A 13,173-nucleotide genomic window follows, 5' to 3' on the forward strand; every position below is an offset into this window, starting at 1 on the left:
CTCGAGTTTCTCACTACATTACCCATGAATTTCAGTTTCTACCTGACATTACCCAATGTGGAGAGTAGAAAGTGTTTTCCTCATAGTTGAATTCTGTAACAGATAAGCCATTTCCTAAATAAATTCTAATTCTTTTTTTCCAATAATACTATTACTTCCTGAATTCATAAATTATGTATTAGAACAACAGTGAGTAAATTTTCCATATTCTTTAATTTTTTACATGTACAGCCAAAAAATACAAGCCGAGGATGGTGTTATTGCATAACTGTGTTAAACATGGCAAGAAATATTGATAGATCGTTTGGGTTTTCTCTGGCTACTCCATTTTCCTCTCAGATCCCAAAACATGCATGGTATGCATAGGTTGATTGTTTTCCTTTCGGCTTGTCCCTTCCTTGGTCGCCACAGCGCATATATATGTTTGTCACAATTTTTACGCCACACAACCCTTCTCAGGGAGTGGAGGCCCCAGTGGTATACAAACCCACAACCCCTGGTTTACCAAACCAGTGCTCTAACCACTGAGATATGGGATCTCTCGTGGTAGGTTGATTGAAGTGTCTAAATTATACATACTTGGGAATGTGGCAGTGAAGGGTTGTTTCTTTTTATCTGGCCTATGAATGGTCGGGCATATATGCTGCATATATGATATACGTGATCCACATGCATGCTAAACATTTATACAATTGTGTCATCTGATTGCTAGATGTCGTGATGGTACAGTACTGAATTGTGTTGGAAGTCATTGTTTTTCCATTTCTGAACAGAAAATGGATGTGTAAATTCAACCTGCAACATAACAACACGGTAAAGGAGTGGAACAAAGTAGCCTTGTTTGTGATTCCCTACAGTTTGTGTTTCAGTGAGGAAAATAAGTATTTGAACACCTTGCTATATTGCAAGTTCTCCCACTTAGAAATCATGGAGGGGTCTGAAATTTTCATTGTAGGTGCATATGCACTGTGAGAGAGATAATCTAAAGAAAAATCCAGAAATCACGATGTATGATTTTTTTTAACGATTTTTTTGTGTGATACAGCTGGAAATAAGTATTTGAACATCGGTCCATCAGCTACAATTCAATTCTGACCCTCAAAGACCTGTTTGTCCGGCTTCAAATGTCCACCTCCACTCCATGTATTATCCTGAATCAGATGCACCTGTGTGAGGTCGTTAGCTGCATAAAGACATCTGTCCATCCCATACAATCAGTAAGACTCAAACTTGTAACATGGCCAAGACCAAAGAGCTGTCCAAATACACCAGAGACAAATTTGTAAAACTCCACATGGCTGGAAAGGGCTACGGAGAAATTGCCAAGCAGCTTGGTGAAAAAAGGTCCACTTTGGAGCAATCATTAGAAAATGGAAGAAACTAAACATGACGGTCAATCTCAATTGGAGTGGAACCCCATGCAAGATATGACCTTGTGGGGCCTCATTGATCCTTAGAAAGGTAAGGAATCAGCCCAGGACTACACAACAGGACTTGGTCAATGACCTGAAAACAGCTGGGACCACCGTTTCCAAGGTGACTTTTGGTTATACACTAAGACATCATGGTTTGAAATCATGCACGGCATGGAAGTTTCCCTGCTGAAACCAGCACATGCAAAGGCCCGTTTTAAGTTTGCCAATGACCATTTGGATGTTTCAGAGGAGTCATGGGAGAAGGTTTTGTGGTCAGATGAGACCAAAATGGAACTTTTTGGTCATAATTCCACTAACCGTGTTTGGAGGAAGGCAAATGATGAGTTCCATCCCATGAACACCATCCCAACTGTCAAGCATTGGGGTGGTAGAATCATGCTTTGGGTGTGTTTTTCTGCACATAGGACAGGACGATTGCACTGTATAAAGGAGAGGATGACCGCGGCCATGTATTGTGAGCTTTTGGGGAACAACCTCTTTCCCTCAGTTGGAGCATTGAAGATCGGCCTTGGCTGGGTCTTTTGACATGACAATGAACCGAAACACATAGACAGGAAAACCAAGGAGTGGCTTTGTCAGAAGCATATCAAGGTTCTGGTGTGGCCTAGCCAGGCTCCAGATCTAAACCAAATAGAAAATCTTTGGAGGAAGCTGAAACTCTGTGTTTCTCAGTGACAGGCCAGAAACCTGTCTGATCTAGAGATTTGTGTGGAGGAGTGGGTCAAAATCCCTCCTGCAGTGTGTCCAAACTTGGTGAACAACAACAGGAAACGTTTGACCTCTGTAATCGCAAACAAAGGCTACTGTACAAAATATTAACATTAGTTTTCTCAGGTGTTCAAATACTTATTTGCAACTTTATCACACAAATAAATTGCTAAAAAAATCATACATTGTGATTTCAGGATTTTTATTTTTAAATTGTTTCTCTGACAGTGGACATGAACCTACGATGAAAATTTCAGACACCTGGCTGTTCTGCAGTAAAGACTATACTGCACACAAAGATTATGACTAAAACAATAAATTATTACTTATATAGTGGCCGCACAGTAGCGCAGCTGTACAGCATTGGCCTCACAGTTCTGAGGACTGGAGTTGAAACCCAGCCCTTCCCGTGGGGATTTTGCTTGTGCTCCCCATGCCTGCATGGGTTTTCTTTGGGCACTCCGGTTTCCTCCCACATCCAAAAAACATGCATTAATTGGAGACTCAAACACGATGACATTCTCGGACTCATATTCTAAATGCATTAGTTTCCATGTTTTTGACGGCATAAACAATGACATAATTTGGGGGTATCCTTGACTGAGACTGCACAACCACCATATCAAATGGTCATTTAGGTCGAAGTCATGGGTGCTAATTGTGCTCAGATCAGCTTCACTTTGCAGAGTTGGGTAATGTAGATGCTGCTCAGGGAAACTGACAGACCTTGTTAGAGGATCCGGACTTGTCTCTAGTGCCCTCTTGCTATTATGATATTAAGGAAATATTCTCAAAGTCCATGGCCAAATCACTTCCTTTGCAAAGAGCATATGATAGTGGTATTGACTTGCTGCCTGGTACCTCACCTCCACAAGGGAGACTTCTATCTTTTAGGCCTTGAACAATAGGCCATGAGGCAATATGTGGAAGAGCCAATGGGAGCCGGAGTGATTCGACCCTCATCCTCCCCGAGAGGACACTATGAATACTTAGAAATGCTATTTGGGCTGCTTAATGACCTTTATATTAAGGCAGAAAAATTTATGTTTCATTGGCCTTACATTTCGTTTCTGGGATTCGTCTTGGCAGAAGTTGAGATCCGAATTGTTCCCAGCATGGTCGAGGCCGCAGCCAATTGGCCCACTCCCATGACTCGCAAAGAAGTTCAGAGGTTCTTATGGTTTGCTCATTTTTACCACAGATTCATGAGGAACCTCAGCACGATAGCCTCACTCTTACATAGTCTGACCTCACAACAGAGATCTTTCACCTGGGACTCAGCATTTGGGTCTACCTACCAGAAGTTAAAGACGATCCCCATCTACGCTCCCATCCTCGCCATCCCAGATCCAAACCAACAATTTGTGGCAGAAGTGAATGCATCAGATTCCGGAATTGGGGAGCTCCTCTCACAGAAGAACCCCTCGGATGACAGATTACATCCTTTCTGTCAAGGAAGCTCACTCTTGCGGAGCGGAATTAATTAAGACGGGTTAGGGTGAGAATTATTGCGAATTATTGGCGGTCAAGCTAGCACTGCTGGAGTGGAGGCATTGGCTTGAAGGTGCTTGGGTCCTGTTTCTTCTATTGACCAAACACAAGATCTTGGAATACTTTAGGTCACCCAAAAGGCTCGAAAAACATGGCGAGCCCAGTGCGCTGTCTTGATTACATTCACCTGAGAAAGACCATTCTGAACTCGTTCCCATAGTACCTGAATCATGTTTTGTATCTGCATTCACGTGGGAAATAGAGACAAAAGTCAAAGACGCCATTCAAGATACTGGCAGTCCCAAAGAGCGGCCGGATAACCAGCTTTTCGTTTTGCCTCCCTTATAGAGCAACATTTTAAAACAGATATTATGAAAACTACATATAGTATTATTTCCTTTGATGTCAATACAGGGAAAAAATGAGCAGAGAGCGTGTCATTAATGCACAAAGTTGCGGAAGTCTCACTCGACATTCCAGTGCCTGCGATGTCACACTGGGACAGTCACCATAGAAAAAATGCTGTGGCATCTGCTATGGCAGATGAACAAGAGAGATTTTCAGATTTTTCTGATGCCCCTTCTGATACTGAATCTGTTTTTAAAGAAGAGAACATGTCAGAAGCAAGTGAGGTGACCGGGGCCATATTACCCTATCATTTTGAGCCATGTTAGACGAGATGCGGCTTACTTTTAAGTGACAACAGACTCCCTGACAGACGAGGTGGACGAGAAACCCGATCAAATATTCAAAATGACAGGCCCATAATTGTTCGATTTCCTAACCGTTTTACAAGTCTTGTCAATGTAGCGTACTCAGGAGGACCCATGCCAGGCGAAGTACATGGGTACCCATGTACCGGTGGCCGAGGGGTAGTTCCTGCCTGCTCGGAGCAGTGTTTAAATTATTTTACCATGGAGTAGATGGGAAAAGAAATGGAGTCAGGGTATTTTTAAAGGAAGAGTTGGCTAAGAATGTCTTGGATGTGAAAACAGTATCTGATTGAGTGATGAGGCTGAAACGTAAAATTGAGATGTGATGATTAGCGGCTCTGCCTCACAGGTATGATGTGAAATTCTGGAAGGAACTGTTGTCTGTTTTTCCATGTTCCCTGCCTCCTGCCCAATGACAGCTGGTTGAGGCACCAGTACTCCCGCGACCCTCATGATTATAAACGACTCAGAAAATGGATGGATGGATAAAATTGTGTGCTCTCTCACACAGACAAACTACCAGTTTAACCAGGTCTTGTCTTGTATAGCACAATTCTCATCTAGATCACCACGAAATTCAGTAATCCATTTTTTGTGGTTAATTGGGACCAGAACCACCGCAAAAAGTGAAAAACCGTGACGTACCGGGGGATGTACGTCCATCGAGGTACCAGAATGTTTAAAATATGTAAACAGTATTTGTACTTTGCAAATTTGCGACAAAAAGGGGTATTTAGTCAAATCTTTAATTATAAAACCTTGTAAATATACTATATACAGTATTATGAATGTATAATATAATTGATAATTGAAGGAAGTGAAGAAACGGGTCCAAACGGGGTGGAATAGTTGCCGGAAGGTGTCTGGTGTTTTATGTGACAGAAGAGTCTCCATTTGGATGAAAGGCAAAGTTTATAAAACAGTGGTGAGGCCGACCATGGTGTACGGATTAGAGACAGTGGCACTGAAGAAACAACAGGAAGCAGAACTGGATGTAGCAGAAATGAAGATGCTGAGGTTCTCGCTTGGAGTGAACAGGTTGGATAGGATTAAGCCAAAGTTGGATGTTTTGGAGATAAGGTTAGAGAGACCAGACTTAGATGGTTTGGACATGTTTAGAGGTGAGCGAGTGAGTATATTGGTAGAGGGGTGCTGAGGATGGAGCTACCAGGGAAAAGACTGAGAGGAAGACCAAAGAAAAGGTTGATAGTGTCACTGTCACGGACGAGACTCGGGGGTGGACCCAAATGCACGACTCAGGTGAGAGGTAAGCAGTGCGGAATAAGCTTTTATTCGTTCCAATGTCGGTTACCAGGGAGTCAGTCCAAACAAACAGCAAGATCAGTAACGGCAGGCTTACGGGGTAGGTCGGGAGACAGGGGTTGGTCGGTACACGGGAGGTAGACGTCAGGAGTACGGTAGTGCGGGAACGAGGCATGAGAGGCAACGATCTAGCAGAGTCTCTGTCGTCCCCCGGGTCCTATATGTACTGGGTCGGAAGGGTCACACCTCCGCCTCATGACCTCCGATTAGACGGCCACGCCCAGCCCTGGCTGGAATCCAGGATCATGACAGTACCCCCCCTCAACGGTCGTCTCTGGACGGCCCAGGCGCATCAGGGTGAGCCGCGTGAAAGTCCCTGATGAGGGAGCGGTCCACGACGAAGCAGGAGCGGATCCAAGAGCGCTCCTCCGGGCCATATCCCTCCCAGTCCACCAGGTACTGGACCCCCCTCCCTCTGCGGCGGGAAGACAGCAACCGGCGCACGGTGTACACCAACCCACCGTCGACCATGCGGGGGGGCGGGGGGGACTTGAGCGGAGGAGCCAGCGACGACGTGCGATTCGGGCGAAGTCTGCTGACGTGGAACGTAGGGTGCACCCTCATCGACCTGGGCAGTTTCAACGAGACGGCGACCGGGTTAATAACCTTGGAAACAGGGAACGGGCCAACGAACCTGGGAGCAAGTTTGCGGGATTCCGTCCGCAGCGGGAGATCTTTGGTGGAGAGCCACACTCGCTGTCCCACTCTGAGCTCTGGTGCGGCCCTCCTCTTGCGGTCTGCTGCGGCCTTGTAGGCGCTGCTCATGCGCAGCAGTGTCCTCCGAGCTGCTTCCCAGGTCCGTTTGCAACGTCACACCACGGCCAGGGCCGACGGAACTGTGGATTCTGTGACCAGTGGAGGAAACAGGGATGGAGGATACCCATGCACGACATGGAGTGGAGCCATACCTGTTGAAGCGGAGGGTAGGGAATTGTGGGCATACTCCACCCACTTGATGTGCTGGCTCCACGTGCTCTGGTCCCTGGATACCAGACATCGAAGACCGGTCTCGAATTCCTGGTTAATCCTCTCAGTCTGGCCATTAGACTCTGGGTGATGACCCGATGTCCGACTTGCTGAAGCGCCGATGAGGTTGCAGAACTCCTTCCAGAAACGGGCGCTGAATTGCGGACCCCTGTCCGAAACGATGTCCTGGGGTAGACCGTGGTAACGGACGACCTCGTCTAATACCAACTGGGCTGTCTGCTTGGCCGACGGGATCTTCGGGAGCGGCAGGAAGTGGACCATCTTGGAGAAACGGTCCACTATGGACAGCACCACTGTGTTCCCTTGTGAAGGCGGCAGGCCGGTAACGAAGTCCATCGCGATGTGTGACCACGGACGAAAGGGGATGGACAGGGGTTGCAACTCACCAACGGGCCGTAGGCGGGAAGTTTTATTGGCAGCACACACCGGGCAGGCGTTGACGAACTCCCTTACATCATGCTGAGGTTAGGCCACCAGAACCTTTGTTCGACCACTGACCGTGTCTTCGCCATACCCGGGTGGCAGACCGTCTTGTTGGTATGGGCCCAGTTGATGACGTCTCCCCGCAGAGATGGAATGACGAAAAGACGGCCCGACGGACAATCCGCGGGTGGCGGTGTCTCTTCCAGAGCCTCATTCACCCGCGACTCGATCGACCAGGTGAACCCGGACACGAAGCACCCCGCTGGCAGGATAGTAGCGGCGTCTGAATAAGTGCGTCCTCCCTCGTGGATCTGCAAGAGTGCATCCGGCTTGCCGTTTTTGGAGCCTGGGCGGTAAAACACCTTAAAGTGGAAGCCCACCTGGCCTGACGGGCGTTCAACCTCTTCGCGGACTTCAGGTATTCAAGGTTCTTATGGTCCGTGAAGACAACGAAGGGTACTTGCGAGCCCTCCAGCCAGTGCCGCCACTCCTCCAACGCGCTCTTGACCGCCAGCAGTTCCTTATCTCCCACGTCGTAGTTCCTCTCTGCCAGGGTCAACTTTCTAGAAAGGAACGCGCATGGGTGAATCCTTCCATCACTGGGACTCCTCTGCGACAAGACTGCTCCGATTCCTGAATTCGATGCATCCACCTCCACCACAAACTGTTTATCGGGATCCGGAATAATGAGAACGGGCGCAGTAGTGAAACTTGCCTTGAGCCTGCCGAAGGCCTCCTGGCAGGTCCCGGACCAGTCGAAGGTGGTATTTGGCGAAGTGAGCGAATGCAGAGGAGCGGCCACGGAACTGAAGTTCCTTATGAATTTCCTATAGAAATTGGCAAATCCCAAGAACCTCTGCACGTCCCTCCTGTTGGTGGGGGTAGGCCACCGCAGCACCGCGTCGACCTTCCCGGGATCCATCCGTATCTCTCCCTCAGCCAGGACGAAGCCCAGGAAGGACACGGATGCCTGATGGAACTCACACTTATCCATATTCACGTATAATTGGTGCTGCTGCAGACGCCAGAGCACCTCTCGGACTTGTTGAATGTGAGAGGCTAGGTCTGCTGAAAAGATGAGAATGTCATCCAGGTAAACAAAGACAGATCTGTTCAGGAACTCCCGGAGCACGTCGTTAATGAAGTTCTGAAAGACGGCCGGAGCGTTTGTCAGTCCAAAGGGCATCACAAGATACTCATAGTGCCCTGTGGGGGTGTTGAACGCCGTCTTCCACTCATCCCCTTCCCGAATCCGCACCAGATGGTAAGCGCTGCGCAAGTCGAGCTTGGTGAAGATCCGGGCTCCCTGGAGGAGTTCGAATGCTGTAGAGATAAGCGGCAAAGGGTACCTGTTCTTGACTGTGATGTCGTTCAGTCCTCGGTAGTCGATGCAGGGTCGCAGCGTGGAGTCCTTCTTCTTGACAAAAAAAAAACCTGCACCGGCTGGTGAAGATGAGGGGCGAATGAGTCCGGCTGCCAGCGAGTCCTCGATGTAGTCCCTCATGGCTTGATGCTCTGGTCCTGTTAAAGAGTACAGTTTCCCTCTGGTAGGAAAGGTGCCTGGCAGGAGTTCAATCGCGCAGTCGTATGACCGATGTGGCGGTAGAGACTTTGCCTTAGATTCAGAGAAGACCTCCCATAGGTCATGATAGCAGGAGGGCACTGCGGTCAGGTCCAGGACGGTACCAGGTTCTGTTAGCCGAACCGGCGCGACTTGAATACCCCTGTCTCTCCGGACAGCGAAACAACGACTGAGACAGTCCTTACCCCAAGTCTTGATCTGACCCGTGGTCCAATCTATGTGCGGGTTATGTTCTTTGAGCCACGGACTGCCCAAGATGATGTCGCTACTACGTGCGTCGAAGACATGAAAGCTAATTCGCAACGAGTGAGCGTCCGGAAAGCTCATACGTAGCGTCTGAGTACGATGTGTAACCCGACAAAGGAACTTGCCGTTGGCGGCATAGGCGTGACGATACCGTTGCGTGGGGAAGGTTGCCGCCCCCAGCTCCTCGACCACGCGGGGATTTATCAGGTTTGCTTCCGACCCAGAATCTATGAAAGCCGTCACAGAGCATGAACGGGAGTCCGTTCCCAAGGTGAGGTGAAGAAGGGACCTCCCTGACCCTGTCGCGGTGTACCGCACACTCACCGGAGTAGCGATCCTGATGTCAGAATGCCCTGGTCGAGTCGGGCAACGGGCGATCAAGTGTCCCAAACGCCCGCAGTAAAAACAGCGTCCCTCTCGTCGCCGACGTAAGCGCTCCTCCGCTGAGCTGCCAAGCCCCTCCACTTGCATGGCTTCCGGTGAAGCTGACAACACGGGTGGCCGGGAAGCGGAAACAACCGGACTGCGACTCTCCCTCTCCTCCTCCCTCAGGCCCTCCATCTGTCTCTGCACGGTGAGGCGCTGGTCCACCTTGAGGGCCAATGCGATGAGGGAGTTAAGCGAAGGCGGAAGATCCATGGCCACGAGGTGACCACGGATCTGTGGGGACAGTCCCTCGTAAAATGCGTCATGGAGGGCTTCCTCATTCCAGCGGCTCTCGGCAGCCCGAATCCGGAACTCAATGGCGTAGTCGGACACGCGGCGACACCCCTGGTGAATTGTCATGAGTGACGACGCCGCCTGGCGTTCCGGAGCCGCATACTGGAACACCTGGGTGAGCGCGCAGACGAAGCTCGCCCATGAGTGGCAGGTCTCCGAGTTACGGCTCCACTCGGCGGTGGCCCATGCCTCCGCCCTCCCTGTCATGTGGGAAATGACGAAGGCGATCCGGGAGCGGTCCGTGGGAAAAGTGGAAGCTTGCAGCTCAAAGTGGAGATCGCACTGCGCCAGGAAGGGCTTGACGTTACCGGAGTCGCCTGAGAACCGCTCTGGTCGAGAGAGCGGAGTGATGGTGGCACGGGGAGGCACAGGAGCGGCCGCGCTAGCTTGGGAGGCTAGCCACGGTTGCAGCTGGGTGCAGAGCTCCTGGATCTGGTGAGTCATACCCTGGAGAGCAGCCTCTTGCTCACCCAGGCGTTTGCCCTGCACTTGCAGCGCACGGCGAATGGCTTCAGAGTCGGCTGGGTCCATGTTCTTGGCTAGATCGTTCTGTCACGGACGAGACTCGGGGGTGGACCCAAATGCACGACTCAGGTGAGAGGTAAGCAGTGCGGAATAAGCCTTTATTCGTTCCAATGTCGGTTACCAGGGAGTCGGTCCAAACAAGCATCAAGATCAGTAACGGCAGGCTTACAGGGTAGGTCCTATATGTACTGGGTCTAATCGGAGGTCATGAGGCGCAGGTGTGACCCTTCCGATTAGACGGCCACGCCCAACCCTGGCTGGAATCCAGGATCATGACAGTCACGACCCATCGGAACGAGAGTAGGACCCAAATGCATGACTCGGACGATGCAAGGTAGTTCAGGGAGAAACGTTTATTATATGCCGAGGTCGGAGATCGAGCAGGCAGTCAGGTGCAGCACCGCTAGCTGCGACGTCGGGCGATGAGAGCAGGTGAGCGGGCAGGCACTTTAAGTATATCACTTAAAGTCATATAGAACGTACTGAGAGACGACCTATCTTTTTTGGGAAGTGGGGGGGACACATTGCACTGAATCTGTGATAGGTGATCCGCAAAGTAGAGAGGGATTACTTTACACATGATATGAGGTCTCAGTAATGCAACCCTATGGTGGTACAAGTCAGGCAATCTGTCGGCCGGTGCCAAGCCCGGATAAATGCAGAGGGTTGCGTCAGGAAGGGCAAAAAAAAAAAAACTGTGCCAAACAAATATGAGTGTTTATCTAAAGTATGGGTGCTCAATGTTTCGATCAGTTTTTGTCGATTGCGACAACATGCTTAAAAAAAAAAAGACATCAGCCATATTCACACTAGTCGGCGAGTTCCCCTCTATTCTAAGCTCTCGCTTTTTATTTTTTAAGTCAAGAAATATTGTCAAACATGAGGATGGATGCTGGCATAAAGAACAAGATAAAAATGTATCACTATTATTCGGAATGGGGGGTGGACTTTTTTTTTACGATTTTGCCTCATCTGTCAGTGCAGTGAAACGTGTGGCGATATTTTCGAACTGTTCAGGGAAAATACGACACTGACATTCCGAGTGAGCTGAGAATGAGAAAACTGAACGAACTAAAATCCCACATGGCCAAACACCAGTCACTTTTCACACAACAATTCGAAAGCCGCCACCGAAGCATCCTTCCGGGTTCGTCACATCATTCTTGATAACAAGAAGTTCTTCCAAGATGTAGAGATGGTAAAAGAGGCATAGCTGACTAATTGTTCTGATCTTTTAAAAATAAGGCTGAAAGATTATCTTCAATAAAAGCTCCACAGCTGTCAAGGAGTACAGTTACACGGTACTGTGAAGCCATGGCTGAGAACTTAACCCAGCAAACATCGGAGATTGTGAGTGTTTCTCACTGCAGTTGGACGAATCTGCTGATGTGAGTGACAGCCCATGTGTGCATTTTCATTCATGTGGTGTTTAGTGATCATCAACGGAAACTCAGATTGTTACAAAAAATGTTCAGTTATGTATGTTGTGTTGTGCAATATTGGCTCATGCGGTTTTGCAAGGCACATAAACATACATTTACACATAAAAAATCCTCAAAATACTTTAAAATAAATATGTTTTGCATCAGTGGAAATTCAGCCACTGTGGGTCGAAGACAAAGAAGAGGAATGCACAGAGCCTACAACTCTGGTGGTGGGTAGGAAGATTAAGAAGAAAAAAGATAGCTGAGAGCAGTGTTTTTCAAACTTTTTGAGCCACGGCACATTTTTTACATTAGAAAAATTTTGTGCCACACCACTAACCAAAAATGTTACAAAATGACACTCTGTATAGTATATTTAATTACAATATAATTTCTCAATTTATTTATACTCAGTCAGTGTGAAACCTGGGCCTGTTTAGATGAACACAAAGCCGATATCTTGGTAGGAATAGAAGAAAGACACACACGAAGCTCTTCTTCAACAGCTCTCAGTCTCTCTCTGTTTTTAGTTTTTATAGCAGTTAGGCTTGAAAAGCTCAGCTCACACAGATATGTTGTGGAAAATGGGAGCAATGTCAGAACAGCTTTGTTGGCCAGAATGGGGAACTCCTTGGCAGCAGTAAACCAAAAACTGTCCAAAGGAAGATCAGCAAATCTTAGTTTTAAACCACGATCCTGTTTCAGTTCAGTGAGTTCCTCCTGCTCTTGTAAAGTCATGTCCTTTCCAACAACTGATGCCGAGCTGTATGGGTCCCTAACCCAGTCAAAGCATTCAGTGGAGGCTGAAGAGAAATAAAATGACAACTTCTCCTCAAGACTTTTCAAATGTTTACCTTTTACCTCAGACAGTGCAGCAGTGTTGCTTTGCCGTTTGTCTGTGAGTGGGAACATCTCCAGGTTGACACGTTGCACATGTTGTTGCCAGAGGTGCACTTTTAAACGAAATCCATTTATTTTATCCGTGCTTGTAAGCAGGTTTTCATTTCGGCCCTGCATCCTTGTGTTCAGTTCATTAAAATGATGAAATATATCAGCCAGGTATGCCAGCTTTGCGCACAACTCATCACTTGCAAACAGATTTGAGTAATCAGACCTCTCATTTGTCAGAAACATTTTAAGTTCCTCTCGCAGCTCATACACACGCGCGACAACCATTGGACCTTCGTATGGAGCAATATCCGCTCCCATTTCCTCACACAGAGATGCGAATATACGGCTTTTCAGAGGTCGTGTCTTTACAAAGTTCACTATGCGCACCACATCGTCCAAAACAGGAACCAGTTCTGCTGGTAAAGTCTTAGCAACAAGGGCCTCACGGTGCAAAAAACAGTGCGTAACAATCAGATCTGGGTTTCCTTCCTTCATTCTACTCACGAAGCCTTTGGTGCGCCCGACCATGGCTGCAGCTCCATCAGCGCACACACCTGTGCTGTTTTCCCACGTAAGTCCTCCCTGGTCAAGATATTCCGATGTGACCCGAAAAATTTCCTCTCCAGTTGTTTTTTCTGGCAGTTCCTTGCAAAATAGGAAGTTTTCTCTAATGGCATCTCCATCCACAAAACGCACATTCGCCA

The 13,173-nt window shown here is 48.3% G+C and overlaps 1 protein-coding gene across 17 annotated transcripts in view; it reads right to left on the bottom strand.

The window, feature by feature from the left end:
• fmn2b (formin 2b) overlaps window positions 1-13,173 on the bottom strand; it is a 205,305-nt gene that overhangs the window by 54,910 nt on the left and 137,222 nt on the right. The gene's annotated exons all lie outside the window — the stretch shown is intronic.

Source organism: Syngnathoides biaculeatus, chromosome 22, assembly GCF_019802595.1.
Source record: "Syngnathoides biaculeatus isolate LvHL_M chromosome 22, ASM1980259v1, whole genome shotgun sequence".
Lineage (NCBI taxonomy): Eukaryota > Metazoa > Chordata > Actinopteri > Syngnathiformes > Syngnathidae > Syngnathoides > Syngnathoides biaculeatus.